The 27248-nt window shown below is 46.3% G+C and overlaps 1 protein-coding gene across 11 annotated transcripts in view; it reads left to right on the plus strand.

Moving 5' to 3' along the window:
* The window catches only part of SGMS1 (sphingomyelin synthase 1), a 270354-nt gene that overhangs the window by 153918 nt on the left and 89188 nt on the right, over positions 1-27248 (plus strand). For 10 of the 11 annotated variants that reach the window (XM_078077801.1, XM_036123426.2, XM_036123430.2 and 7 more), the window contains 2 exons: positions 6624-6799; positions 8395-8475. The gene's annotated coding sequence lies outside the window, so the exon portion shown is untranslated. Of the gene's footprint in view, positions 1-6623; positions 6800-8394; positions 8476-21464; positions 21687-27248 lie in introns of those variants that run through there. The other variant, XM_036123435.2, reaches the window with a different exon arrangement.

Consider the following 27248-nt stretch of genomic DNA (forward strand, 5'->3'; position numbering starts at 1 on the left):
TTCTCTTCCGCCACACGAGGATGTCCGCTTCGGTGAGTCTGGGCCCATGAAGCGTTGAGGGAAGAGCCCCGTATGTGCTGAACAGCATGTCTGCAGTGTTAGTTTGACTGCGTCAGGGCCCTCACACGCACGTAGAACACGGTTGCCTGAGGTCCTGTCCTGATCAGACCCGGAGAGGCTGATGTTCGTGCTGAGGACAGAAGCCTGCCGTCTGCATGGGAGAAAATAAGCCTTTCCTCCTCCTTGCTGTGTCGTAAACATGTTTATTCCTGGTACTGAGGAAGAGATGAGGAAGGAGAATGTGGAGTGAAGGACTGCTTTTTTTTTTTAATTGCTTTTAGGCTGTGGAACGGGTCCCATGACAGGAGTCCTGGAGGGGTGTGACCCAGGGACGGAGGTCCAACCCCTCTGTTTTGGTAACTCCCACTGCTGGTGTCAGGGCGGTATCCATACACACAAAAGCAAGTTGCTATTTACCTTAAACACAGAAGTTTCTAGGAGAAGAGAGAATGCCGGTCTACATTCATCACAGCCTACCAAAACATGCTATTTCCAGTGTTTGCTTGTTCAGATGAGGTTCCTTCTACCAGAGATACGAGGAATCATGACTTGTTAATGCCCAGACAGGCTCTGTGTATCCAGCTCCTACCACAGGACCTTCGCGCAGGAGGTAACCCCAAAGCATCTGTGGAATGGAACAGTGGGTTTAGGAGCACAGCTGTGTGAAGCAACGGGATGGACATCCTTGCACAAGTGTTTGCTCTGGGACTCTTGATTTGCTCCCCTGGTTAACATTTATTTAAAAAAAAGAAAAAGTGGATCATTCCTTAAAAAAAGGCAGTCTATTTTAGGGACATCTCCATTTACTCAGAAAATACTATGCATTGCTATTGAAAACAAATTGAACTTTTATTTATTTATTTATTTATTATTTTTAAAAAGATTTTATGTATTTTTTGACAGAGAGAGACACAGCGAGAGAGGGAACACAAACGGGGAGTGGGAGAGGGAGAAGCAGACTTCCTGCGGAGCAGGGAGCCCAATGCGGGGCTCGATCCCAGGACCCTGGGATCATGATCTGAGCCGAAGGCAGACACTTAACGACTGAGCCACCCAGGCGCCCCTTGAATTGAAATTTTAATATGACTCTTTCCTCAGTGTCATTTTTTTCTCTTGCTCCAGAGCTTGCTTTTTACAAGTAGGAGCTTTATAATGTGGAAATTTCGTTCCCATTTTTGTCCTTGTGGAATATCTGATACCACTGATTTCATTAATTCTGGCTTGAAGCTAAAGTTGGGTGGACTAGGGGCGCCTGGGTGGCTCAGTCGTTAGGCATCTGCCTTCGCCTCAGGTCATGATCCCAGGGTCCTGGGATCGAGCCCATTGGGCTCCCTGCTCAGTGGGAAGCCTGCTTCTCCCTCTCCCACTCCCCCTGCTTGTGTTCCCTCTCTCGCTGTCTCTCTCTCTGTCAAATAAATAAAATAAAATAAAATAAAATAAATTAAATAAAATAAATAAAATAAAATAAAATATAAATAAAATAAATAATAAAATAAATAAAATAAATAAAATAAAATAAAATAAAAAAATAAAAAATGAAATAAAATATAAAATAAAATATAAAATAAAATAAATAAAAAAGAAAATAAATAAAATAAAATATAAAATATAAAAAATAAAATAAAATAAAATATAAAATAAAATATATAAAATAAATAAAATACATAAAGTAAAATAAATAAATGAAATAAAATAAAATAACAAGTTGGGTAGACTTGGGTATAAAGAAGCCTGGGAAACGGGGTCCAGGTTGTGCTTCTGAGCCACCCTGAACAGGTAGGTCACTTAAAGTCTGTGTCTGTGTGTCAGCACCTGTCGCCGAGAGGCTAGGACTAGAAGATTAATGAGGACTTCCCAGCTTTCAAATGATGCAATTGTAGATCTCCCCAGGCATTTCTGCTGGTAGTAAGATGGCCCGTTGAGGTAAGAGGTCTCTGGCTCACAGAGTCAGTCTTAGCTGCATGCTCTGCTTGAGAACTGTTACTTGAGTTAATTTGTAAAAGCTATTGGTACTTGCTCAGAAGATTTAAGAATATTTATATTTGAGGGGCACCTGGTGGCTCAGTCGGTTAAGCGTCTGCCTTCGGCTGAGGTCGTGATCCCGGGGTCCTGAGATCAAGCCCCATGTTGGGCTCCCTACTCAGCAGGGAGTCTGTTTCTCCCTCTCCCCTGCTTGTGCAAGCTCTTTCTCTCTCTCATTCACTCTCAAATAAAGAAATGAAATCTTTAAAAAAGCAAAAATAAAACAACAACAACAAGAAGAATATTTATATTTGGATTTAAAGAGCCCATATTAGCAAAATTTAGATGGAACCTTGGATGTTTTCATTTCTGTTCTGTTCTCAATACCACTGATACAGAAAGTCTCCTTGTCTGTCTGAACATGAATTTTATGAAGTGTTTCAGTGTGTTACATCACTTTTACAATATTGTTCTGTTACAAGTGTTTTATGAGGGGCAGGATCCTAGCACAGCTTGGATCGAAATCATCTTGCTCTTGTCAGTGTGTCAATGTTTGGCATGCCAAGTAGTTTTGCAGGGCAGCTGGGTGACCACATCACCCTTTGTTAACACTGTTATTTCCTTGGTAAACATGTTCTGTTAAGTCCTGTAAATGTCAAGAACGGGGTAAAAGGACATGTGTGGTAAGAGAGGAGATGGAGGGTCTGAGGCAGAGACAGCTGCATGGGAGGATGCACGCCAGTGGATGTGCCCCCTCTCCCAGGCCCTGGCCCCCAGCCTCCCTCAGAAGTGTCAGGGACTCACATTTCCCTTATGTATGAGTTAGCTGTAGCCACAGAACATGGTTGCTCCAAACAGAGTACCTGAATCAGGGCGTTGGCTGTCTCGCCGTTCTGGTGGGTCAGGGGTCTGGTTGTGATTCAGCTGACTGCAAATGCGGTCAAGATGGCAGCCAGGGCTGCTGTGTTATCTGAAGCTCGACTGGGGAAGGGTTTCCTTCTAAGCTTCCGTGATTGTTGGCACTTTCCTGTGGGCTCTCAGACTGCGGGCCTCAGTTTCGTGTGAACCGTGAGCTGGAGGCTGCCCTCATGTGGCTCTTCTTCAGAGCCAGCAAGGGGGGAGCCTTGTAGCAGAATGGACGTGACAGTCTTATGTATGTGAAGTAACCTGATGTAGCCCATCATTTTTGCTTATTCCACTGGTTACAAGAGAATCTCAGGCTCTACCTTGCTCAAGGGGAGGGTGTGACACAGGCAGGGGTAAGGAGAGACAGGGGTCATGGGGCCATTTTAGAGTTGGCCACGTTTGAGGCTGGCTGGAAGTGTGGATCCTCTGTGTTCTTACTCCCCTGTCTATGCATTTTCCCTCTTCACCAGGAGCATGCTTCTGGTCCCTTCTGCCTTCTTTCTTCCTCCGGCCTGCGGAGAATCCAGTAACCATGGGTGGTGTGTCCTTCTCTCTTCTGCTATAGAAATGCAAGGGAAGGGTGGCAGGAGGCTCTGCCTCGGTGAGCAGCTCCCAGGCTGTCAGGTCCCTGCCTGGATGGCTGGTATTTTGAGTGTGTGACCCATTCCCTAGCTGGTGTTTCTAGGTCATAATGTGTTCTCTATAAAGGACCCGAGTGGGGTCTTTTCAGCTTTTGTTTCTGTGGCCATGGTGTTTTTAAGCAAGTGCTGACCTCCAAAGTGAGTTCACTTTCCCAGTGTTGTCCTCTTAGGGGTTCTCGCTGTGATTGTGCTTTAGATTTTAATTTAGAATCGTTAGTGGTTTTGGTCCTTTCACTCTTTGGCCCCGTTAACTGATCTTTAGTATCATTATCTCTTCAGTCATCTTTGGGGTGTCTCTTGCCTTTCTCAGGCCTGCTCCTGGTCTGTGTCTTAGTTAGTCTTCAAGTACTACTCTTCCTCCTCACTAGGAGATAGCGTGGTGTCGTGGTTAAGAGCCAGGAGCGAAGCCAGCCTGGGTTCGAATCCCAGCCCTGCTGTTTATTAGCCGAGCAGTCTCAAACGCATGATTCCATTTTGTTTCTTTGTGACGGGTATTAACATTTCTGAGTTTTCCACTGGCCAGCAAACCTCTGATTGTGGCTGCCACCCTCACTTTGCTCCCAAGATGGATATGCACAGATAACAGGAGCACTTTGTGCCTCATTTCGAAATGAAACGTTTCCTTGAGCCTTTTTCTGGCCTCCTGGTAAAGTGGCGGGAACCTATTTGAGCTTACGAGGACACCTCCCTTTTTTGGTGACATTGCCCAGGCCCCTGCTTTGCCTCCTCAGGATGAGGATCGTGTACGTCTTTTGTTTGCCATGAGCTTTATGAAACTGTTTGCAGGCATGTCGTCTTTCAGCCCCGATCGCGACACTGGGCTGTGGGACTGCTGGCACTACCATCCTCTGGGTGAAGAAACCCAGGCTGACAGAATTAAACACCGTGCTCGAGGTCTTCTGGGCAGATGGGGAGTGTTGTTCTGTGTGACCGCGAACACGTGCTCTTAATGACCGTGGGGCACTGTCTCTCGTAGAGGAGGCTCTGACCCCTCATAGTGCACTAGCTCCTTGGGAGACAAGTCAGAAGTCCGAAACGACACATCTTAGGGCTCGAGAGCTTTTCTCCACTTCCATAGCCTTAGTGCAAGTGCTGTCCGCGGACGTCTTGGCACCCACATGCTCTTGGTGTGCGTGCCCGCCAGGCCCTTCCTCTTCGGGGAGCAGGCGTGGCCTTGCCCTAGAGGACACAGTGTCCATTCAGAACAGGAGTGTGGGGGTGCCGGGTGGCTCAGTCGGTTAAGCGACTGACTCTTGGTTTGGCTCAGGTCATGGTCTCAGGGCACCAGATGGAGCCCCGGGGTCAGGTTCCCTGGTCGGCGGGGTGTCAGCTTGGGACTTTCTCTCCCTCTCCCTCTGCTCGCGCATGCCCTCTCTCTCTCAGCTGAATAAATACATGTTAAAAAAACAAAACAGCACAGAGTGTGTTCCTTTCAGGCAGGTTTTTGCATGACTCTTGTGGAATGTTAACATCATATAAGCAGCATGATTAAGAAGTTCTGGGCTGTTAGCAATCTCAGCCAAGACTTCCACATGCAGATCATTCTCTTAAAGCACATCAGCTAAGTTCATTGCTTGTGTTCTGGTGATGCTACCACCACACTGCATTCTTGTAAATGCACTTCACACCCACCACCGTAAAACCCCTTCCCCGCCCCCAGCACTTGGCACGGTGCCTGCTGCCAGGTGGATAGTTCATTCACGCCACTTGTTGAAGTCGCTTATTCTTTTGAATAGCCATAGTGGTGGCAAATTACCAACTTTGAGGAGGAACTTGATTCTGCGAACCTATTAAAATATTTTCCACTAAAGCAAAGAACTTGGCTCTTGTTAAAAAGATCAGGACTGGGGCTCTTGGGTGGCTCAGTTGGTTAGGCGACTGCCTTCGGCTCAGGTCATGATCCCAGAGTTCTGGGATCGAGTCCCACATCGGGCTACTGGCTCAGTGGGGAGCCTGCTTCCCCCTCTCCCCTCTCATGCTGTTTCTCACTCTCTCTCTGTCTCTTGCTCTCTCTCAAATAATAAATAAGTAAAATCTTTAAAAAAAAAAGATCAGGACTAAGCCGTAATGAGACAGATTTTTCTCATGGGCATCGTATGCTGGTTTTGAAGGCAAAAGAAGAGTGGTCAGCCTATTCCGAGCAGTCAGCATCATCGGAGTGAGTCCCAAAGAGGATGATGTAGGAGGGGTCAAGGAACACTTTTATTCAGATAGAAAGTTCTGTTTAAAAGTTGCTATTGCTGGGGCACATGGGTGGCTCAGCTGGTTAAGCGTCTGCCTTCAGCTCAGGTCATGATCCCAGGGTCCTGGAATCGAGCTCCGCATAGGGCTCCCTGCCCAGTGGGGAGTCTGCTTCTCCCTCTCCCTCTGCCTCTTCCCCTGCTCATGCTCTCTCTCTCTCTCAAATGAATAAATGAAATCTATAAAAAAAAAAATAAGAGTTGCTGTTGCCTCTCTTGTGGGTCTTTTTTTTTTCTTGAAAGCCTCACTGACAAATCCATGCTCTTGATGAGGCTGTGATGCGAATCTAGCTGTGGTGATAGGCCGCCTGCTATTTTCAGTGTGGCTACTCTTCCCCACAGATGCCCGCCGAGTACTTGGCTTTGCACACCAGAAGAATTGGTCCTGATGGAAATGATTCATTCCCTCTTTCAAGAATTAATCATCAAAAAAGGAAACAGAGCTGCTGTCCAGAATGGTCACAAGTGCACAGCTAGAGGTTTCTGCGTGCACATTAGTAAAGGCCATCCGCCAGCACGGGTGTTTTTATTGGACACTCTGCTCAGAACAACTTGGGAAAGTTTGATGTTCTTGTCAGAAGTCTGATTTGACCTCTCCCCAATGTTCACGTAGGGAAAGAGTCTGAATTCAATGGACTGTAGACCAGAATTGCAATTGTGGCCATGAATTTAATAGACTCCCATACTTGCATTAGTAGACCTGGCAATTGCCGTTACGTCTTGCGGACATGTTCTAGGGTGGGCACTGTATGTGTGTTCTCTCTAATCTACGTAACTTCTCTCCACACTATGTGTCATTGTCCTTCTCTTCCAGGCCTGGAAACTGAGTTTTGGAAGGATTCAGTAACGGATAAACACCACTCCGCGGGTACACAGCAGAGGTGTAGTTCAAGCCTGTCTGTCCAACCCGAGTCAAACCTTCTCCACTGTTCGTGGTTTTTTGAAAGTCTTCCGCGTCGAATGACCAGCCTCGAAGGCTCTTGCTAGCTGGTGAGCACGGGGCTCCTTCCTCTTGGTGTTGGGTATGATCTCTAAGTCCCTGACTTTGAGTCCTTCCCTGCTAACTCTTACTGATGTTGGTAAGCTCTTTCCCTGTTAGTAGGAGGCTTTCTGGATTTATGTGCATTTGTTCCATTCTCTCCTTTCTCTGTGGCCCCCTGACTCTCACCCCCACCCCACACACACGCACACACGCACCCTACAGGTTTGGAGAACTTGAGGCTTCTGTCTATTCTATAACTGAGGTGACAGTGTCTCTTTTTATAATTAATATGTATCTCCTCTCTCGGAATGACAACACTGAGGCTTCGGGTGAGGAAGAGTAACAGGTGCCTATCTTGTCATTCTGATCCACTTGGAGCCATATATTCTTCCCATAAAATGAGCAATAGTTGCATTGTACCTGGTGGAAGTGGGGTGTTTTCATTTGGGGTTCTTCTGTGAAGGGAAGGAAAGCAGAACTTCTTGTCCCTAGGTTGTGGACCCTAAAATGTTATGAAATTAAAAAACACAAGTAAAGCATGGTTCAGAATGCCTTGCTCTTGGAACAAGGAAGGCCCTTTGCTGAGCATATAACATTACTCCATGAATCATATGAATCTCCAGTATTCAAGCTGGACATATGGATAAGTTAGCAAGTCTGATCATTGAGCATGGGTGTCCCTGGATCTGGGATAATACCCTTGTTGGATCAAAGCATGCTTGACTCGGCAGATTTTATCTTTCAGCTTATTTAATCCTCTGAACCACAGAGTATAGTGGGGAGCATCCAGTCCTCTTTCAGAAAAGTAGAAATTGAGGCTGGGAAGAGATGAATGGACTTCGCCAAGGTTGCGTGGCTAGTGAGTGGTAGGACTTTGAACCAAGTTTTGTCTGTGTGGTGTCCTTCTGTTGATGTTGGTGGTTTGGGTTCCCTAATGATTGATCTTTCCCGTTCTGTAAGTTTTAAACAACGTGGGAAAAAGAGCAAGGATCAAATGGGAACCAACATGGATGGTCACTTAATTACTGGTAAAGCAGGACTGGAGACCTCACAAGCATCTCTGAAACTAAAATGTGTTTGAGTCCAGCAGCCTCCTAGACCTCCGGTATCAGCTGGCCTCGTGGAGAGCTGCAGGGAGCCCCAGGCTGCCCCGCTCAGCGCTCGGCATGGCTGAGCCCTTAGTCAGTGCTTCCTCGCACACTGCCAGGCAAATCTGTCACTCACCTTCCAGAATAGTTTAAGGAGGGGCTGGGGCAGGGAGAGAGAAAACTGGCTTAGTCTGATACTGCCTCCTCTCAGGAAACAGACTAAAATCTCTTCCCAAAAACATAAGGCAGGGCATTGCGGCGGGGGGTTGGGGGGGGGGGGAAGGAGGGCTCTCCACCCCAAATCCCAGCTGTTGAAATACTGCTCTTGAAATCTTTTTCTCTCTTAGGGTGCTCTCTGTTGTTACTCTGTCCTTCCTTTTTGATTTTGAAGGGAAAGGAAGGGATGACTATTTTTCTCTCTGTTTTGGTTTGAAGAAAGGAAAAGACGAATGTAGAAATCCAGAAATGGTCTGTCTGAGCCCTGTGACTAATCAGACCCCTTCTCCTCGTGGCAGGTGATGGAAATGTGCTGGAGCAATGGGAGAAGCTGGTAACTTCTAGGAAGCCAAGATGACAAGAATTGTTTTAAATAATCAGTAAGTGAGATTTTGTTAGCCCTTTGGAACTCTTTCAATTACCAGTGAACATTCTCTAAGAAACCATGGTAAAAGAGTAGCTCAGTCAAACAGCTTAAAAGTCTGAGGGAGAAAATGTTTAAAAAATAAATATTCCAACACTTCAAAAAATCGATGCTAGCATTTGCGCAATTATCTCAGTAGGTGTGTCCTTTTTAGTTGGGTGTAGCATTTGGGCAGACAGAGCGTAAGTATTTAATGGATTAAAGGAGGATTCCTTTTATTTTAACTTTGGAATAGCCCTTCTCAAATACAGATGTTCTTGTTCCCATTGGTTCAGTGAGCACCATGGCTTACCGACCTTGGGTGCACACGTTTTGGAAAGTCCATGTGAATAAACTTGGTGAATATGAATAAAATTGAGCTTTTTGTCTGCTCCCTCCCCCATCCCTCTTTGAGTATCTACCTCATTTTTTACACTTCAGAGGCCACTACTGGTTGCTGATGATCTGACAGTTAAATGTGGTTGCTTCTGGTTTCATTATGATGTTGACAGTGTTAGGACGTGGGGTTGCCGAGTGAAAAGATTGTATATTTCTGAGTCAAACATTCCCCAACCTGACACTTGCCTTTGTGCTTTTATTTATTTTTTTCTATTTTTTTTTTTAAAGATTTTATTTATTTATTTGACAGAGAGAGAGAGAGCACAAGCAGGAACAGAAGCAGGGGGAGTGGGAAAGGGGGAAGCAGGCTTCCCTCTGAGCAGGGAGCCTAATGCGGGGCTCGATCCCAGGACCCTGGGATCACGACCTGAGCCGAAGGCAGACGCCTAACAACTGAGCCACCCAGGCGCCCCTATTTTTTCTACTTATTTATTTATTTATTTATTTGCTGTAGGCCTTCGTGCTCTTATAGTAGTTACTCAGCCTCTCAACCTCTGTGTAGTGGACTCGATCATCCTTCTCATGAGAGGAAAGACTGTGGGTAGTACTCTATGCTCTGACTGGTGCCTTATGGGTCCACCATAAAAGTACAGCTGACCCTTCAGCAGCCTGGGTTTGAACACCCAGGTCCACTTGTACATGGATTTTTATATTTTACGGTACTTTAAATGTATTTTCTCTTCCTTGGGATTTCCTCTGTAACATTTTCTCCAGCTTACCTTGCTGTAAAAATACAGTATATCATACGTAGAGCATACGATATCTGTGTTCATCGACTCTTGATGTCATCAGTAAGGCTTCAGTCAACAGTAGGCGATTAGTAGTTAAGTTTCTGCAGAGTCCAAAGTTACATGCAGATTTTTGACTGCGTGGGAGGTGGGTGCCCCCAACCCAGTGTGGCTTGCGGGTCACCTGTAGTTGCTTTCCTTCCTTTTATTTATATCATGATGTACAGTTTACAAGCCCATAATTTGACTCAGACTGACCAGCTCCACCTCCTTAGCTTCTGTCAGGCCATGGGGGGTCAATATTGTGGGCATTGATGTGCAGACAAATGTTAAAGAGTTGGCTGGCTGGGAAGGGGGGACAGGAGGGAGGACCAGAGGGAGGATGGAGAGGGATGGGAGGGGAAACGGGAGGGAGGACGGAGGGGGGGAGGGAGGAGGGACAAAAGGGGGGATGGAAGGAGAACTGGAGGGAAGACGGAGGGAGGACTGGGTTATAGTGCTTACTGGTTTCTGTGGTGTAAACACTCCCTGCGTGGCTGATTTCCCACCACCAGCAAGTTGAGTGCAAGCTGAGCTGAGAAGTGCTGGGCAGGCACACCCTTTAATACCAGCCCCCGCCCCCCCAACACAGACGGTAGTGCAAGGATCACCAAGAGCCTAAACCATAATAAAATAGGAAGTGGTGAGTTTGCGCATTTATTACCTTTGTTTTTAGTCTGATTTATGTCAGTCGTATGTTTCTGTGATGTCACTTTCAACAGTGGCTCTGTGGAACGGGCTTGCCGGAAGCCCCGAGAGTCTGACGGTCTGCCCCGGGGGCTGGTAGGACAGCGCTGGCTGTAGGTTCCCTGTGGCGAAGGCATCTCTAAGCCACAGTTCTTCCATTATCTGTCTTGGCCCTGGGGGTGCGAGTTTGGTTGCGTTGGTCAAAGCAAGGTCTGCTTTTGAGTCTGTGCCCCGTAGCTCACGTGGCCATGCTCACCTGGCTTCTGGAACTGAGGAGAGGCCCTGCGGCCAGTTTGGAGCATCAGCCTCTTTTCTTAGGCGTGTTAACCTGGCTCGGTGGCTGCCGCGGTCCCCCTGGCCTCACGCCCTTCCGAGTTTCTGCTGTCGTTTCACTGTGCTCCCTGAACCTGCGTCCTTGGGTGGGGACACTCCGGGGACCACCCACTGTGGCATGTAGCTTTGCTTTTGTTCGGAAATTAAGTTTTAATGAACGTGACTTGTCTCCAGAGAGAGAGAGAGAAACAAAACAGGACAATACCTGGGTGGTTTCAAGTTCACGCTGGCTTGATGAAAATCCTGGGGAGTGAAATGGAGGGCAGAACGGACGCTGGGTCAGATGGCCCAGTGTTTCCTCTGCATGCTGGCTTGCCCTTTCCAAGGGAACAATTGGAGCCTGAAATTGCTAAGTAACAGCTAAGATTGTGGTGGTTGTTTTTATTTTAAATCTCACCCACCTCGCTCTCAAAACACATTCTTTATTGAACCTAAAAAAAAAAAAATGCCTTGGATATTTCAAAACGTTCGTTGGTGTCGATTCCCTGAAGCAGACTTACATAATCTTAAGACATTTATTTCCCTTATTTCCTCCTAAAACAATAGATATTTATAGTTCCTACGGAGTCAAGGACGGACTTGGATTATTGCAAAAGCAATTCTTGTCCCTTTCACGCTGAAGCGGATGGATGGAAATCTGAGACACTTACCTCTGGATTAAGAAATATTGACCCGTGTCTCAATCAAGATGAATAAGGGTGTCTTTGGTCACAGTGAAAGCAGACTTGGGAGAAATAAGCAACAGAACAACCTCACCACACATAAAATATTCTGATTTATGATTTCTCTCCCCAGGAGGCACCTGCTGCTATTTCTGGACATCCCCAGTATAGACAAGTGTTTGGTCAGAGAGCTGTCAGGTATCTGGTCCTCAGACGTGCAAATGTTAGAGCCATGGATGGTGTGCCATCAGCAACTCAGGAGTATGAGTCGTGGGTTACGAGGGTAAATTCTAGTACAAATAAGACAGGCTCATTCCACATCAGGAACTGATCAGGCCCGAACATAGAAAGCCGTGATTTCAAAACATGTGTGGTTGATGTCATAAGAGATGTAGTAAATATTCTGGAAACCACCAGGAGAGAGAAATTACCTGTGTGGCAGGAGTGGTGAGGTCAAAGAGACTTTCAGGAGCAGATGATGTTTGTAGTGGGTATTTAATGATTAATGCCTTTTATTAAAATACCTATTTTAAAAATTATAAAAGTCATCCATGCTAACTGGAAAGAACTTTAAAAATGTAAATTCATCAATATTATCACTACCTAGAGATACCATTATTAACCTTGTTTGGGTTTTTTTTTTTGTTTGTTTGTATTCTGCCATACTCTTCTAACCCTGGATGAGATATGTACTTTTTTTCTTCCTAAAATGGATTATTTGTTATAAATATTGTTTTGACACCTAATTTGATTGACAGTATACTGAAACCATGCCACGTTAATGAATACACAGTGACATCCCATTTGTTACTGTTACACAGCATTTCACGTGTTCCGTGGTCTGTAATGTATTGAACCAGGTCCCCAGAGTGGGCATTTTGGTTGTTCTCAACTTCTCCTTCCAGAAAGCACACTATGGTGAACATCTTTGTGCATGCATTGTGGTGCACCTCCCCAGTTCTATGGGCAGGATCTTTGAGCAGAGTTGGGGCAGTGCTGAGGGCACATTCTAGGTAGAAGAAAGAGTGTGAGCAAAGAGGCAGAGGTGGGAAAGGAAGATGTCAGTCTGGGGAAAAGGTGAATTGTAGTTGAGCAGAATGCTAAGAAAAGAGAAGTAGCACTAATTGGGGCTGTAGGTGGAAGATGGGGCTCTCCCATGCCAAGCCCTTTATTCATTCTCAGTTGGGAGGCAGACTGGAATCTGTAGCCTAGTTCAAATGAAGTTTCTGAGTATCTTCAGTTTTCCTTAAGTTCCCTTGTCTGGGGAAGAAGTAATTAATTGTTATAGATAATAGATAATTAGATATTAGTTATAGATAATAGATAATTAATAGTTCTGCTTTCCAGAACTTCTTGAGAGCCTTAAGAAACCAACAAATTGGGGAGTGAATAATTAATGGAAGTCAGGAAGAGAGTACGTATGTATAGAAAAGACTGTAAGATTAAAGGAGACTGTGGTTTTGAAAAGTAAAGGAAACATCATTAATTTATATATTTTATGCACTTATAAACAAACTGTGAATAAAATGTAAAGACAGTTTGGGAAAGATATGGATTAGGAGACAAGTATCATAATTTAATAATAATACTGTCTTCTGTTTCCTAAGGGGGCTTTGATGTGCTCGTATGTTTTAAATGCATTGTTTTACCTAATTTCTCAAAAACTTCCTCAGGAAGAGTGCAGGATTATCTCCATTTTGCAGGTGAAACAGAGGCCTCCCAGGCTGGCTTTGGGGAGGCGACACCAGACTTGGAGTTGGAGTTCAGGGGCTGCTAGGGCCTTGGACAAGTCTGGGGACTTCGCTGGGAGGGTCGTGAGGCCATCGTAAGACCTGGAAGGTGACGCGGAGGAACTGCTTTCTGTCCTGGGATGGCTTCTTTCATCATCACCGCAGGGAAGAAAACACTTCCTCAGCCGTTTTCTCTCCCCTTTGTGGTAGATCACACTGTTGTCAAAACACCTGTTCCTTCGTACCCACCCTCCATCTCTGTGGGAGAATTACACTTTCCCACCCCAGTGAGGGTTGGCCCCAGCGGCTTTCTTGGCCATAGGACTTACTTTGGCCAAAACAATGTGAATGGCGACGACACATGCCATTTCCCAGCAGAAGCTTTACATCAGGCCTCGGTCGGCCTTGTCTCTCTTGTCCCTGCCATGAGACCGCATGTCCCAGTCAGGAGTGCTCCTTCTCTGGTCCCCGTGAAGAATACATGCAAACCAGCCACAGCTCACCTCCAAGGAACCAAACAGGAACCAGGAATAATAAGTCCTTTCTCTGTTGTTGGCCTCCAAAATGTTGGTTCTCTTCAATACCACAGCACCCCGGGATCATGACCTGAGCCCAAGGCAGATACTTAACCAGCTGAGCCACCCACGCGTCCCACTTCGTTTTGTTTCTTCAAACACTCGTAGAACATGTCCCAGGTCAAGGTCTGGACGTTTAGAGGTTTCAAATAATCCAAGCCCTGGGCCCAGGCTCAGGACTCTTCGAGCTTGGCGTGCCTGGGTGCCGTGTATCCAGCAGCTATGGAACGGGGCACACGGTTGGAACACACAGACCAGTGTCACATGGTCACGGGCGGGCTGTGCTCCGGGAGGTGAGCCCCCTCTGTTGTGTGCCGTCCTTATGATGCCCTTGGAGTGGCATTGCCCTGCGTCCCTCAAGCTCATCTCCCCGTCTCCTCAGCCCGTGTTTACCACACTGTCTAGTTTGTGCTGAATGTTAGATTTTCTTATTCCCATCTCGTAGTGAAACAATTTGTACCTACTCATCCACTAGATTAGTGTATATGTCTTTTCTTTTGACGTGTGTCGTAAACTGTTCAACTTCACAGGTGACGTATCTAAAATTTTTCCCTCGCAGAATAAATTGCCTAACGTGTTATTACAACAAAATTAAACTCTTCGTAAATTCTTGACTGTTTTCATTGATCTCACCCCCCCCAAGTTATTTGTTCTTTTTTTCCGTGATGTATGAAGTGGAGGTCATTGTTGTCAGAGTGCTCCTTTGCGTTTTCCCTTTATGGTGTCTGATGCGAGAAGGCTCTGTGTGGGCTCAATAATATACCGTACCCCAATTTGGAATAATTTGGAGTTGACCTGTCATATTTCAGATCCTGTGTCTAATAAGCTGACAGGTGTTCAGGGGCTCTGACTTGATTTCATGTTTCCTAGTGACTCGTCCTGGCTTTGGACCATGGCGTGGAACCAAAAGCTCGGAGAGTTGACTAGTCTGACGAGTAGTTTCTGGGCTAAGACAGTGCACGACTTAGCTACTCAGTCATTCAGCGATTTTCTGTCTTGCTACTTTTGACCACCTCTCCACTTTGATTTCAAAAGGCACATGGCTCATTTATTATTCAAGTCCCATTTTGGACCAAGGGCTTTCACCCTTTTCTGTCCAACAAGCACAGAAAGAAAGGGGTACAGCCCCAGTCAGACGGGAAGGAACACTCAGGGAACTGCCCTGGTGTATCGGTAAGGTCTGCTCTTACGGTTGGGTGGCGGGTTCATGATTGTTGATTTTAATATTATTTTTCCTGACAGATACATTAAATATATTCTCTTGTATGTATTAAATACTATATAACCAAAAAGGTTTTTTTTTTTTTTTTGAGTGTAAAACACTGTTAAATGCATCCATTGTGTTTATATTGGCAGAAGTGAGTCACAGCAGTTATTTTTCCAACTTTAATTTTCTTTTAAAACACCTTAGATGGGCATTTTAATAAATAATGCCCTCTTTTTTCAACAGGGCACAATAATTTTATTTTGAAGACACTATTGATTGACCTTTGATTTTCAGAGGTTCTTCCGATAAATATAGGCATTGGTACAGTTTAGGGCTCAGACAGAGAAATATTTTCTCTTGTTCTACCACAGAGAAGTGTCCTCTGTTAGGAAGGATATAGAGGGGCACCTGGGTGGCGCAGTCGGTTAAACGTCTGCCTTCAGCTCAGGTCGTGATCCCGGGGTCCTGGGATCGAGTCCCGCGTCGGGCTCCCTGCTCAGCGAGGAGTCTGCTTCTCCCTCTGCCCCTCCCCCTGCTCATGCTCTTTCTGTCTCAAATAAATAAATAAAATCTTAAAAAAAAAAAAAAAAAAGGAAGGCTATAGAAAGTTAATGTCTGGTTATTGACAGTGACTGGCCAGTAATCCCTTCCCTTTTTTGCAGGAAAATCTCAGTGTTTACTTACACAGAGTCTGAAACACCAGCCCTGTCCCCTCAGCTGTAAGCCCATGCCTGCCTGGTAGCTTTGGGGACCAGACATAATAGCCCCATTTCGGGATCAAACGTACACGGCTTTCAAGCTGGCTCTACCCGTCTTAGCAGTTGACCTTGGGCTCAGAACCTTCTTGACTCCCAGTTAACAGTGGGCTCGGTACAGCTGTTAACACCCACCTTGCTGTGTTGTGTACGCATTAAACGGGAACTAACGTGTGTGCAGCAGAAGGCACTGTTGTGACTAGGTCCTCAGTAAACGAATTAAATTGAGCATGTCTTTTGCTCGTTCTAGGTGGAATTTCCAGTACATTTTCCTATAGGAGCAATGTTAAGAATGAGGTTTGAGTAGAGTGTTAGAAAAACTATTAACATTATACTTGAGACCAATCATAAGTTAAATAGGCTTTGAAAGGCTGGCCAGAGAAGCCAGTGTCTATGTTTTGTCTCTCGTGAGATGCGTTTCAAGTGCTGCATGAGAGTTCATTGACTTCAGACTTTAGAAGTGAACTTTTAGAATGTAATTTATTACCAGGCTGAGGGCTGTTTAGGTAACCTTTTGCTCGGACATAAAATGGAATTTCTTGACAGGCAGTAGTGTTTTTCGGGCAAATGAGCCTTCCTTTCTACTTTGGGGAGGTAAACTCACCTTCTGGAGACCTTGCTGCGCTTCCCACCAGTCCAACTAGGTAGTTCTAGTGTAGACTGGCCAAACAGGAGACCTTGACCACTGGGTGGGCGCATGGCCCCGTGTGGGACCAGGGTGAGTTTTCCCTGAGACTCTGTACAATTACAACTGTGGAATAGTCCTTCTCGGTGGCAGAGCTGGGAGTTAAGTGGAAGAGGACAGATTTCAGGAAGGGAGAATGGAACCAATCTATAGAAGCAGAGGTGCCATCTGGTCCTGGTGGGGTTCATGTTGAGTTGGTCCTAAAACCCAGCTGCCCGTATGGCTTTTCCTGTTGCTGGGTTACGTAGAGTCAACACATTCCACCTTGCTCTTATTTATCTATTTTTTAATTTTTAAAAATTTATATATTTTCAAGTTTAAATTCAGTTACTTAACATATAATGTATTATTGGTTTCAGGGGTAGAGGTCGGTGATTCATGAGTCTTACGTAATTCCCAGTGCTCAGTCCATCACGTGCCCACCTTGCTTTTACTGGGGATGCCTCAAGTGTCACTTCTGTTACCCGCAAGCTAGAGAATGGTGACTAATTCATCTGTTTCGACTTCGCATATATAAGAAGTTGTGTCTTTGTAATGGCAATTATAATAAATATAATTACATAGCAGGGCAGCTGGTTTATGATGTAGCTTTTTGAGAACAATGGTAGTGTTTATTCCTACCTCATAAAAGCAGAAACGTATTAGCACTAATCAAAGGATACTAGTAACTGTGTGTGTGTGTGAGAGAGAGAGAGAGAGAGTGAGTGAGAGAGAGAGAGAGAGAAAATGACTCTTAGAACACACTGATGGTCACCAGAGGGGAGGTGGGGGGATGGGGGACACAGGTGATGGGGATGAAGGAGTGCACTTGTCTTGATGAACACTGGGTGATTAAAATTAAAACTTAAAAAAGAGAGAGAATGACTCTTGATAGGAGTTTGCTCTAAGGCAAATATCTTATGATGTTTGATTTTAAACCATATAAACAAATACATCGGATGGTGCTCATAGTTACAAGTTGCCTTGAAGAACCGCCTTGTGCTACCGTTAACAGGAGCACTAGTAGGTAAACAGTAGATGTTCGTGGTTCTCCCATGTACATTGAGGGAGACCTTTAGGGAGGAATTGGTACTTTGACCAGGTTGCCAAATGTGTGTTTATGTGTGCCTTACTAGAAGGGGGAAGATAAAACGCCTCTGTTTTCTTCAGTGGGTTAGTGTTGGAGGAACGGAGATTTTATGTGATGACACTCTCGTAAACTCTACTTCCCTGTAGGAAGTATCCGATTTGCTCTCTCGGTAGTCGCGTTCTGTAATGTTGGAACATGTCAGAGAGAGCAAAGAAACACATCTGCCGCTTGAGTTCTGCGTGCCAACTGGTTTGAACAGCTATAATATTTGCTGCTTCTTGATGTGTCAGCAGTTGGAAGGAAAGTTTTCCTTTCTCCTTTGTGGCTGTTATCGAACCGAAGCATCAGTTATATCAACATGACTATATTCAGAATTGCCTGTGTCCTGGGAGGGGGGAGCGGATACAAAGCCTTTGAGACACAGTCTCTTCCTCAGATGGACTTTTATCATCTGGCCAGAGAGAAGGGTCGGGGGGGATTGCGAATCGAAGGAAGATGCTAAGGTTGTGTCAGTTTTGAGATGGAGGTATGATGAATAAGGTCTGTAGGCATTTGGAGGAAAGGAGAGCTCTCCAAGGCTTGAGTGAGTGGCGGGCGGGGGGTGTTCCAGGAAAAGGAAGGGTCTGAAGGTCACCACTAGTGTGAAGAGTGAGTCGGTCTACAGCCAAGGGGTGTGATGTGGGCCTCCATGTGGAGGTGGTACTGCGCCCCCTGCTTTAGGGGAACAGTAGACCAGTTGCCTTATTTGACGGAGAGTTTTTAAGGTGGACAGTGGGGGTTGGGAAGGTGGAGGTGGGTGTCTGAATGACAATATCATGGCATTGGGCCCATGGGCTAATTGTCACTTTTTGTGAACTATACACCCATAGTCTCTACTACTGATAGTTTTGTACTGTAGGCAAAAAAGACATCCTAGAAACGGTATGTTTTAGCAACATTGGCAACTTTGCCCTTATTTTGGAAGCATAATAAGGATTATTGTTAACATCTTTCAACTGCTTTGAGTTAATGAATGCAGGTAGACATGTATGAAGCCCTCCTTCCTGGACAGAGCACCCATTCTGTGAATTTTAAGCTTGACTGGGTCCTAGGCAATAGAAACAAAGTAAATCATCTCTCTCTTTTCTGGATGGCTACCTTGCCCTTTCTCTTTCACGTTTGTATCTCGTTGTATCTGCATACTCCTGCCCACGCAGACAATTGCATTTTTCAGGCTGCAGGTGTTAAGTTTCCTGAGTTGCCTGCATACGTATCAGTTTTATATATACAGCCCTCCCATATAAAAGAGCTGCTATTCTTGGTGTAACAGCCAACGTATTATCAGTTTGGCCAGTATAACTAGTTATAATAATTTTGTAAATAGAAAATCACTGTGCTTAAAAATACATATTAATTTGCATGAATGTTTGAGGAAATTTGCCTATAAAGCAAATGTTTTCCTTTTGATCTCTACTATAAAACCACAGCTGTTTAATTGATAGAGGGAAGGTTTATGACATGGTGGCTGGGCTTTCACGTTTATCCTGTGATGGAGATGATGCCCTGGGAGCACAGAGGGAGGGGACCTGGTAGCTGGAAGAGCAGTCGGGGGACACTCAGCCTTGGTGACCTGGCATGGGGGAATGAATGTCTGAACCAGGAATGGGAAGAATGGTACAGATACGGGGGACACAGTAGGAGGCTGTCACCATACCTGTTGATAGTGAATGAGAAAGAGAGAGAGAGCACTCAGATGACTCTAGAATTTAACTCAAAGCTTCTAGGATGATGAGATTACCTTTATGTGAAAGTCAAAGAGAGATTTTTTCAGCTCCATCAACTAGACTATGGGCCAATTTATGCCTGTTGCTAAGGATAAATAGGAGGTTATAGGCTTACCTTGTGCCTGCCCTTTTTTTTTCTTTTAAAGATTTTATTTATTTATTTGACAGAGAGAGACACAGCGAGAGAGGGAACACAAGCAGGGGGAGTGGGAGAGGGAGAAGCAGGCTTCCCGCGGAGCAGGGAGCCCGATGCAGGGCTCGATCCCAGGACCTTGGGATCATGACCTGAGCCGAAGGCAGACACTTAACGACTGAGCCACCCAGGCGCCCCGTGCCTGCCCTTTTTGACCATAAGTTGGTCTTTCGGGTGGAAGAACTCATGGAGCCCTTCAGAGAGATGAAGTGGTTGACTTAGAGCCGTGCTCCTGGTCACTTGTGGGCACAGCTGGGATTAGGGACTCCTGGTGCAGTGTTCTTTCCACTCTTCCATGCTGGTTTGGAGAAAATCCCATTTTAGAAGGGGCCTTTGATCTCACTTTAGATCTGATCTTTGGCTAATGAGTATTTTGAAGAATTTTTGGCCTATAGAATGAATGATTGGTTCTAAAAAAATACGAGGAAGTTAAATTCGTTGAATTCGGGAGATTGTCTCCAAAGCCAAGAAGGTTTATTTTGTAACTTAAAAAAAAAAAAATTCTTCCTCTGCTAAAACTCTACCCCCACTAGCCATCAACTCATTTCTTAACTAGCGGTTAAGAACCTAGCGGTTCTGGAGTCTTATGTGATTTGCCAATTCCCAGTTACCTAAAGTTTCCTTTAAATATTTTTATTCCATAATGTTTAGGGCACAGTAACCCAGATGGAATGAGTATTTGCAAAATCACTCTTACTTTTTTTAAAAGTTGGTTTACTGTGGCATGAATGAAATCGTTTCAATTTTAAGCCTTTTTTTTTTTTTTTGGTAGTAAAATTCCTATTGTTAAGAACACCAAATCCACGAATCGTAAACCAAAAGTTTTATTATTATTATTATTATTTTACCACTTAAATAAAGGATTCAGACCACACAACACCAAGGTACTATTCCAGCTCTAAAGTTATTTGGATATTTTAACACTGAAAAGAATTTTTTTTTCAATTTTTTTATTGTTATGTTAATCCCCATACATTACATCATTAGTTTTAGATATAGTGTTCCATGATTCACTGTTTGTGCATAACACCCAGTGCTCCATGCAGAACGTGCCCTCCTCAATACCCACCACCAGGCCAACCCATCCTCCCACCCCCCTCCCCTCCAGAACCCCCAGTTTGTTTTTCAGAGTCCATCGTCGCTCATGGTTCGTCTACCCCTCCGATTTCCCCCCCATTCTTCCCCTCCTGCTACCTTCTTTTTTTTTTTTTTCTTTCTTAACATATATTGCATTATTTGTTTCAGAGGTACAGATCTGAGATTCAGCAGTCTTGCACAATTCACAGCGCTTACCGGAGCACATACCCTCCCCAGTGTCCATCACCCAGTCACCCCATCCCTCCCACCCCACCCCCCACTCCAGCAACCCTCAGTTTGTTTCCTGAGATTAAGAATTCCTCATATCAGTGAGGTCATATGATACATGTCTTTCTCTGTTTGACTTATTTCGCTCAGCATAATACCCTCCAGTTCCATCCACGTCGTTGCAAATGGCAAGATCTCATTTCTTTTGATGGCTGCATATGAAAAGAATTTTTAAAAAAATTATAGCCTAGTTTGTCCCTAGTTTTGGAGATTGATTTAGAACTTGGATAAGACAGCACTGAGTGTCTGCTGTATGGCAAGCACTGTGCCCAATGCTTTGTGCGTATTACTACATATACGCTGTCCCACAAACTGTCAGGTGGGCATTTTATCAAACCTCCCTCACTGCAGATAATTAACTTGCCCAAGGTCATTCAGTGTCAGAGGTCGGATCTGAATCTGCCGTGATGCCAGATCCCATGCTCAGGACATCCAGAATGCCTAACTCAGGAGCTTTTTCTTAAAGCAACAGAAATTAACACATCCAGGGATCCAGTATGTCATGACAAGCTTAATTCTTGTTTTGAAAGAGTTTTTGAAGAGCCATCTACCATTTTCTTGGAAGTTGCTAAAGGCTGAAGTTGGGAAAAAAACCAAAACAAACAACTTCTTTTTTAAAGGCTGATACAAATCAAGGCAGGAGAGTTCCGCCTTAGCCCACAGTGAACACGCTTATTGGTTAGGATCGCACGGGCTGACTCATTTCTTTTTCGCTGTGTTAGAGGGCCACACCCTGCATTCCGAAAAACCCTGTGCTGCCCGGCCACACCCGCGGCCTCCCCGCCGGAGCCTCCGGGGTCGGAGCCGGCGCGCCTGCTGCCCGCCCGGCTCCTGCGACGGTGTGAGTGTCTGTGCACGTCGGCCGGCCAGGCCGCGGGAGAGGCGCGGGCGCGGGGCCGGGAACGGGGCGCCCCCCGCCGCACCCCCGGCCGGAGCCGCGCGCTCACTCGGCGCCCGGGGAACTCCGTCCGCCGCGACTGCCTCGGGGGAGGAGAGACGTAAGTGTGCGCGCTCTGGGCCGGCTGGCCGGCCGGGGCGCCCGCGGGGGTGCGCGCTGCAGCCCCGCGCTCGCCGGCCTGTCTGCCTTGCAGAGCTGTCCCGGGAACGCGGATCCCCGCGCCACAGCCGGGCCACGCCGCCCTGTCGCCGAGTGCGCGAGGACGCTCGCCGTGCCCTTGCTGAAACGGTGGCTCGGGGGGGCGGGGGGCGGCCGCGAAGGCCCCGAATGTGGTGGGGGTGCTTCGGAGAACCAAGGAGCAGGGGTGGTTTCGCTCTGGGGTTACCGGACAGGCCCAGTGGAGGCTTTCGAGGGAGTGGGATTGCATTTACAGTTAGGTTACTAAGTTTTGGGGGAAGTCCTCTCTCAGACTCCAGTCCCTGTCCGGGGGGGTGGGGGGAGGAGGTCCTTGAGCTAACTCCTTGGGCTGGCGGGGAGCTGCTGTGAGTGAGATCTGTGCTGGGGCCAGAAGGAGGCACGTGCGCCTCGTGTTTTTGGAATGAGCATATTTACTCCACAGCTATGCTCTCTATTTAGTGTGGCCAGTAGTTGCTCCAGTGGAATTTGTGGAAATAAATACCCTGATAAGAATGCATGGGACTTGCTCCCCCTTCCCCGTTTGTGTTTGCTCTGTGTCCTTGTGAAGTTACACCCAAGAGAAGGGCAAGAATAGGGAGACCTGAGCTCCAGTTCCATTCCATTCTTAATCCGGTTGCCTTGCCACTTTAAAATTGACATAGAAATAACGTCGTGGATCTTTTTAGAAAAATCTTCCTATGTAAGAAGCTACTCAGCAAGCGCATAGAGATTTGTATGGTTTTTTGTTTGTTTTTTGCAAGAGGACGGGGAGGTGTAGGGACAGGAGAAGCAGAATCTTGTGATTATTCTGTTTGACTAAGGATGGACACAGTGCAACAGACATGTATTACCATCAGAAACACTGGCTGTGGGCGCCTGGGTGGCTCAGTCGTTAGGCGTCTGCCTTCGGCTCAGGTCATGATCCCAGGGTCCTGGGATCGAGTTCCACGTCGGGCTCCCTGCTCGGCGGGAAGCCTGCTTCTCCCTCTCCCACACCCCCTGCTTGCGTTCCTCCTCTCGCTATCTCTCTCTCTGTCAAATAAATAAATAAAATCTTTAAAAAAAAAAAAAAAGAAACACTGGCTGTACTGGAAAGGCAGGCTGAAGACATGCTGGTAGCATAAAGGATGACAGGAAAATTGTAAATTGCATTATGAAGTTACCACCATGAATTACGAAGTTATGAATGGTATCCTTATACTTCATTTATGAAGATAGAGACTAATGCAGACTTTAACAGAAAGAGTAAAGTTCTTTGCAGCTCACTTTTTCAGTCTATGAAGGAAACTTCTCTAGAAAGAAATCCCTTCTAAATGTACTAAGTAAAGTATTGGGTAGAATTTTTAATGTGTTACACGTTGAGCTCCTAGTAGCACTCTTTCCAAGTTCATAGGCTTGATCAGCTCAGCTGCTTTGAGTTTGCCTCAAGTGCCTCTGTGTGAGATGGGGATCCCAGTTCTTTTGAGAAACAGCCTGTGATGTTGAAGTCCGCTGGGGTAGTTGGAAAAGCGCCCCCTCAGATGGTGAGAAGGGGAAGATACTTCGTTAAATCTCTAAGATGTCTAAAATCTAAAGGGATGATTAAATTTAGATTTTTGATTTGAGTTTCACCTAGTCTTGTGACAGAGCCGAACATTTAAGGACCTGCTTATTATCAGGCAGTGAGATGCTTTGCACCCACTACCTCGTTTAATTTGTACAATGATGCTGAGAGATAGTGGTATTACTGTCTTTGTTTTATAGTTGAAGAAGCAGCTTTGCCAAGGTTATATAATTACACCGGAAGGTAGCATTTAAGATTTGTAATTTTTCCGATGCAGCTTCAGTTGCTTCTAACATAGCGTTAATTTTTCTGCGCAAGATAATCCAGAGGAGTTTCTTCATTCAAAGCAGATTTTTCTGGTGAGATTTTAAAAGCTCCTCGTTGCCCCAGTGCCAAAATATCAAAGTTCAAGGAATGGTGCATTTACTCTGGGAGCTTCTGGTTTTCAAATATTAACTAAGCAAGCCCTGTTCTTGACGAGCCTGTTAACACACATGGCGGCCTCACCATTAGAGACTTGGGCTGACTTTGTTCTTTTTTTCCCCTGAAGCCCTTTTAGTTCTGGACTTGCATATTCTTCGTGCCCCTCATGCACCAGGTGCAGCCCAGGCGGTAAGCAGCTGGGGCCGCGGCAGTCCAGGGTCACTATCTGTGAGTGCGCACCGGCAGTATTTTCTATGCTACACAAAATGCTTTTAAGTTGTTTTTTGGCATTTAGGTTAGTGTTGAACCTGTTTGCTAAGAATGGTGAGGTCACGAACGGCACACTCTGTGAGTGCTGGAACTCTTCTCGTTAGTGTGTCTCACCAGGGGCAGCCGCTACGGCGAGGGTGCATCTGCTGGGCCGGCTTCTGAGAAAGAGAACAGTGTCACTTGTCTTGGAAGGCCGTGAGCTACGGCATCTATGCCAGAACCCAGAGCCAGGTGTCGCTCCCACCCCCACCTCATCACTGTCGCCATCTATTTGACACAGAACACCCACCCACTTTGTAAAGCAAGCTCAGGATGCCGCGGCTCCTCAGAGCTCTCTGAGTCCTAGCTGCGTTAAGTGACTTGAGTTCTTGAGGATGTTGAAAGCACATGCCGGTATGATGATAAAACCACTTGGGGGGTAATCTTGTGAAAATCACGGAAAGGAGGAAGTATGCCAGGCAGCTTGATTTTTCAAAACTGGGGACATGGTAAATTCTGGAAACTTGGTATTCAGGGCTTATGTTGGTATCTAGCAGAATTGTAAATGACATTTTTGAAAAGGTGGATGGGGACGGATTTAGAGAGAGGGGTGATGACCCATGTCCAGCATCACTCACTCTCCATCTGGCCTTATTTCTTTCTTGGTAGTTACTGGATGGGTACATCAACTTTGTCATGCATGCTGACAGGCCTGCTTCAGCCGGACGTTTACCAAAGTGCTACATGTTCTTTACTCGAGGTGGCACGTGTCGATTGGACAGCGGTATAGACATAAGTGGGTTTGTGTTTTGCCACCCCCAGGAGGGATGGCCAGTAGGGTGATGTCAGACCGAGCTAGGTGCCAGCAGTGGGGCCAGCTGATACAGCTGGAGGAAAAGGTCTTTCACTAGGAGAGGTGGACTGTTCAGCACCAGGGAGGCGACAGCCCCTCAGTTCTCTGGGGCACTGGAGGTAATGGTTAAGAACAGGGACTCTGGGGGCGCCTGGGTGGCTCAGGCGGTTAAGTGCATCTTGGGCTCAGGTCATGGTCTCGGTGCTCAGTGGGGAGTCTGCTTGTCCCTCAGCCCCTCCCCCATTACTGCTCACTCTCTCAAATAAATAAAATCTTAAAAAAAAATAAATAACAGGGACTGTGGCCTGACCTCGGGCAGGTTGTTTGAGGGCTCTCTGTCTCCAGTCTCTTCATTCATAAAATGTGGACAATACTACCTCTTTCATAGGGTTGTTGACGTTGAAGGATTAAATTAGATTGATAATCCATGTGAAGTGCTTAAACAGCCGAGCCCGGTGGTAAATTGTGCGTGTTGGATGTCGGATGTGGGTCTTCTGTTGATGCTCATGCTCGTCCTACTTTGGGCAATGCTGTGTACATTTCTCGGTTCATGTGTCGGTGTGGGCCCAGAGCGGGGTACTCCGGTTTGGGCGACGGTCTAGAAACTTTGAACAGAGGTTGACAACCCTGGGGATGTCCAGCCTAGTGTGACAGCTGGGGGAATGGGACTTGCCTCCTGCCCAGTGGGGAGAGCTCGTCACATTCTCAGTCCGGCACATTTTATCTGGTCTAACAAGTGCTTTCTCTTCAGACGCTGTAGCTGGTGTCCTAGAAGTCTCCGTCAAACGAGGATTTAGAGGAGCTCTTTCTTCCGATGGGTATAATCTTGAACCAGCGATGTGATCTTAGGCACTTAGCTAAACTCAGTGGTTCTCACGGGGTGCCGGGGGCGGGCGGTGAGGCCAGGGGTGCTGCCAGCCTGCTGCCGTGCGTACGACAGGCCCCTCAACTCGAATTGTCCCATCCACATGTCAGTGGTGCTAAGGTTGAGGAACCTCATTCATGGGTTTCTATGTGTGAAATGTGAATACCCCTCTTTGCTTTAGCAATATCCCAGAGTCTCTTTAGAAGTAGGTTTACGAAAGGGCCTTTGAGAATTAATGTGTTCTGGAGTGTGCAGATGCGCGCAGCGTAGACATTTTATCGGCAGCAGCCCAGTAAGATGGCATTTGCCCTGTTCCCTGGAGGAAGATAGCGCGGTGCTTCGAGAGAGTTAGATAAGCCTGTGCTTGCTTCTCAGCTGTACTGATCTAACTTGATTTAACCCAAATCAAACCTGTGATTTGGGGCAAGTTTCTGTATCTGGGAGAACCCAGTCCCTGTTTCATAAGAGTTGCAGGAATCAACAGGGCACCTTTGGAAAGCTCTCGGCACGGTTCTTAGGCACAGGAGTGAGCCATTGTTTTTCACATTCACTTTTGGTTTTTCTGGTAGTGGGGTTAGCCCCTGCTTGTTAAAATGGATGACTTGGAAAGAGGACGAATAAAGAAAGTGGATTTCTAATAGTTAAAAGATAAAAACCGAGAAGGGTTCCTTTGGCCAGAAGTTCGGAGAGGTTCTGTCTTTGTCAGTGTTCGCTGCGGCCCTGCGGGGAAAGAGCTAGAGTCCTCTACCGCACGCGGGGCTGGAACTAGCCAAGAGGATCGGTTCTGTGTTTGTGAATTGCTCCACCGTAAAAACTTGGAACGTTTCTCTTAAGCAGTGCAGTCAACTCCATTTCTTCATCCTACTCTTGACATGATTGATGCTTTCTTAATATATTGTCTAGTGCCTTAAGATACAAGCCACACACCCAGCCACGTATACACACTTGTGTCACCTTTGCATTCTTACTGACTTCCTGTCCCCACTCAGCCTCCCCACCAAAGATGAAGCAGACCTTTCACGTGATCGCTCTTCCTGCCACCCGCACGGGTGGACCGGCCATGGAACTGGAAATCTGGAGGCCATCCACGAGTCCCACTGTTCTCCTGCCATCGTGGCAGCCCGTGGCACATCCATGAGATCAGCTGACAGTTCATGCATTTGACCGCAGAGTGATTTTTGAGATGAGCCTTGGGTGGAAAGATCGCCACCTCGCCCACTGTGGGCACAATGCACCTGCCATCTCCTTTGTAAGGGAGAGCTTTCTGCAGCCCTGTTTGTCTTCGGCACAGTTGTGGAAAGCTCCCTGGCTTAGAAAGAGGCTCTTCATCAGGTTGGAGGATTGAAGTTAGTTTGTGAATTTTTAAAGAAATTTCATTGTCTCGTTCCGGTTCCCTGCTGCAATTGGACGGACTTGTTGAAATCTTGCACACGGGACGTGACCCTCACGTGGGGCAGGTGTCAGTGTGCCACCTCCAGCAGCTTGCCTCTCTCTGGGTATCTGGAAAGCCGTCCTGCTGGAGCAGTGGAGAGACCACCCCCCCACCCCCCGC

The sequence above is a fragment of the Halichoerus grypus genome, chromosome 7, assembly GCF_964656455.1.
Source record: "Halichoerus grypus chromosome 7, mHalGry1.hap1.1, whole genome shotgun sequence".
In the NCBI taxonomy this organism is placed as follows: domain Eukaryota; kingdom Metazoa; phylum Chordata; class Mammalia; order Carnivora; family Phocidae; genus Halichoerus; species Halichoerus grypus.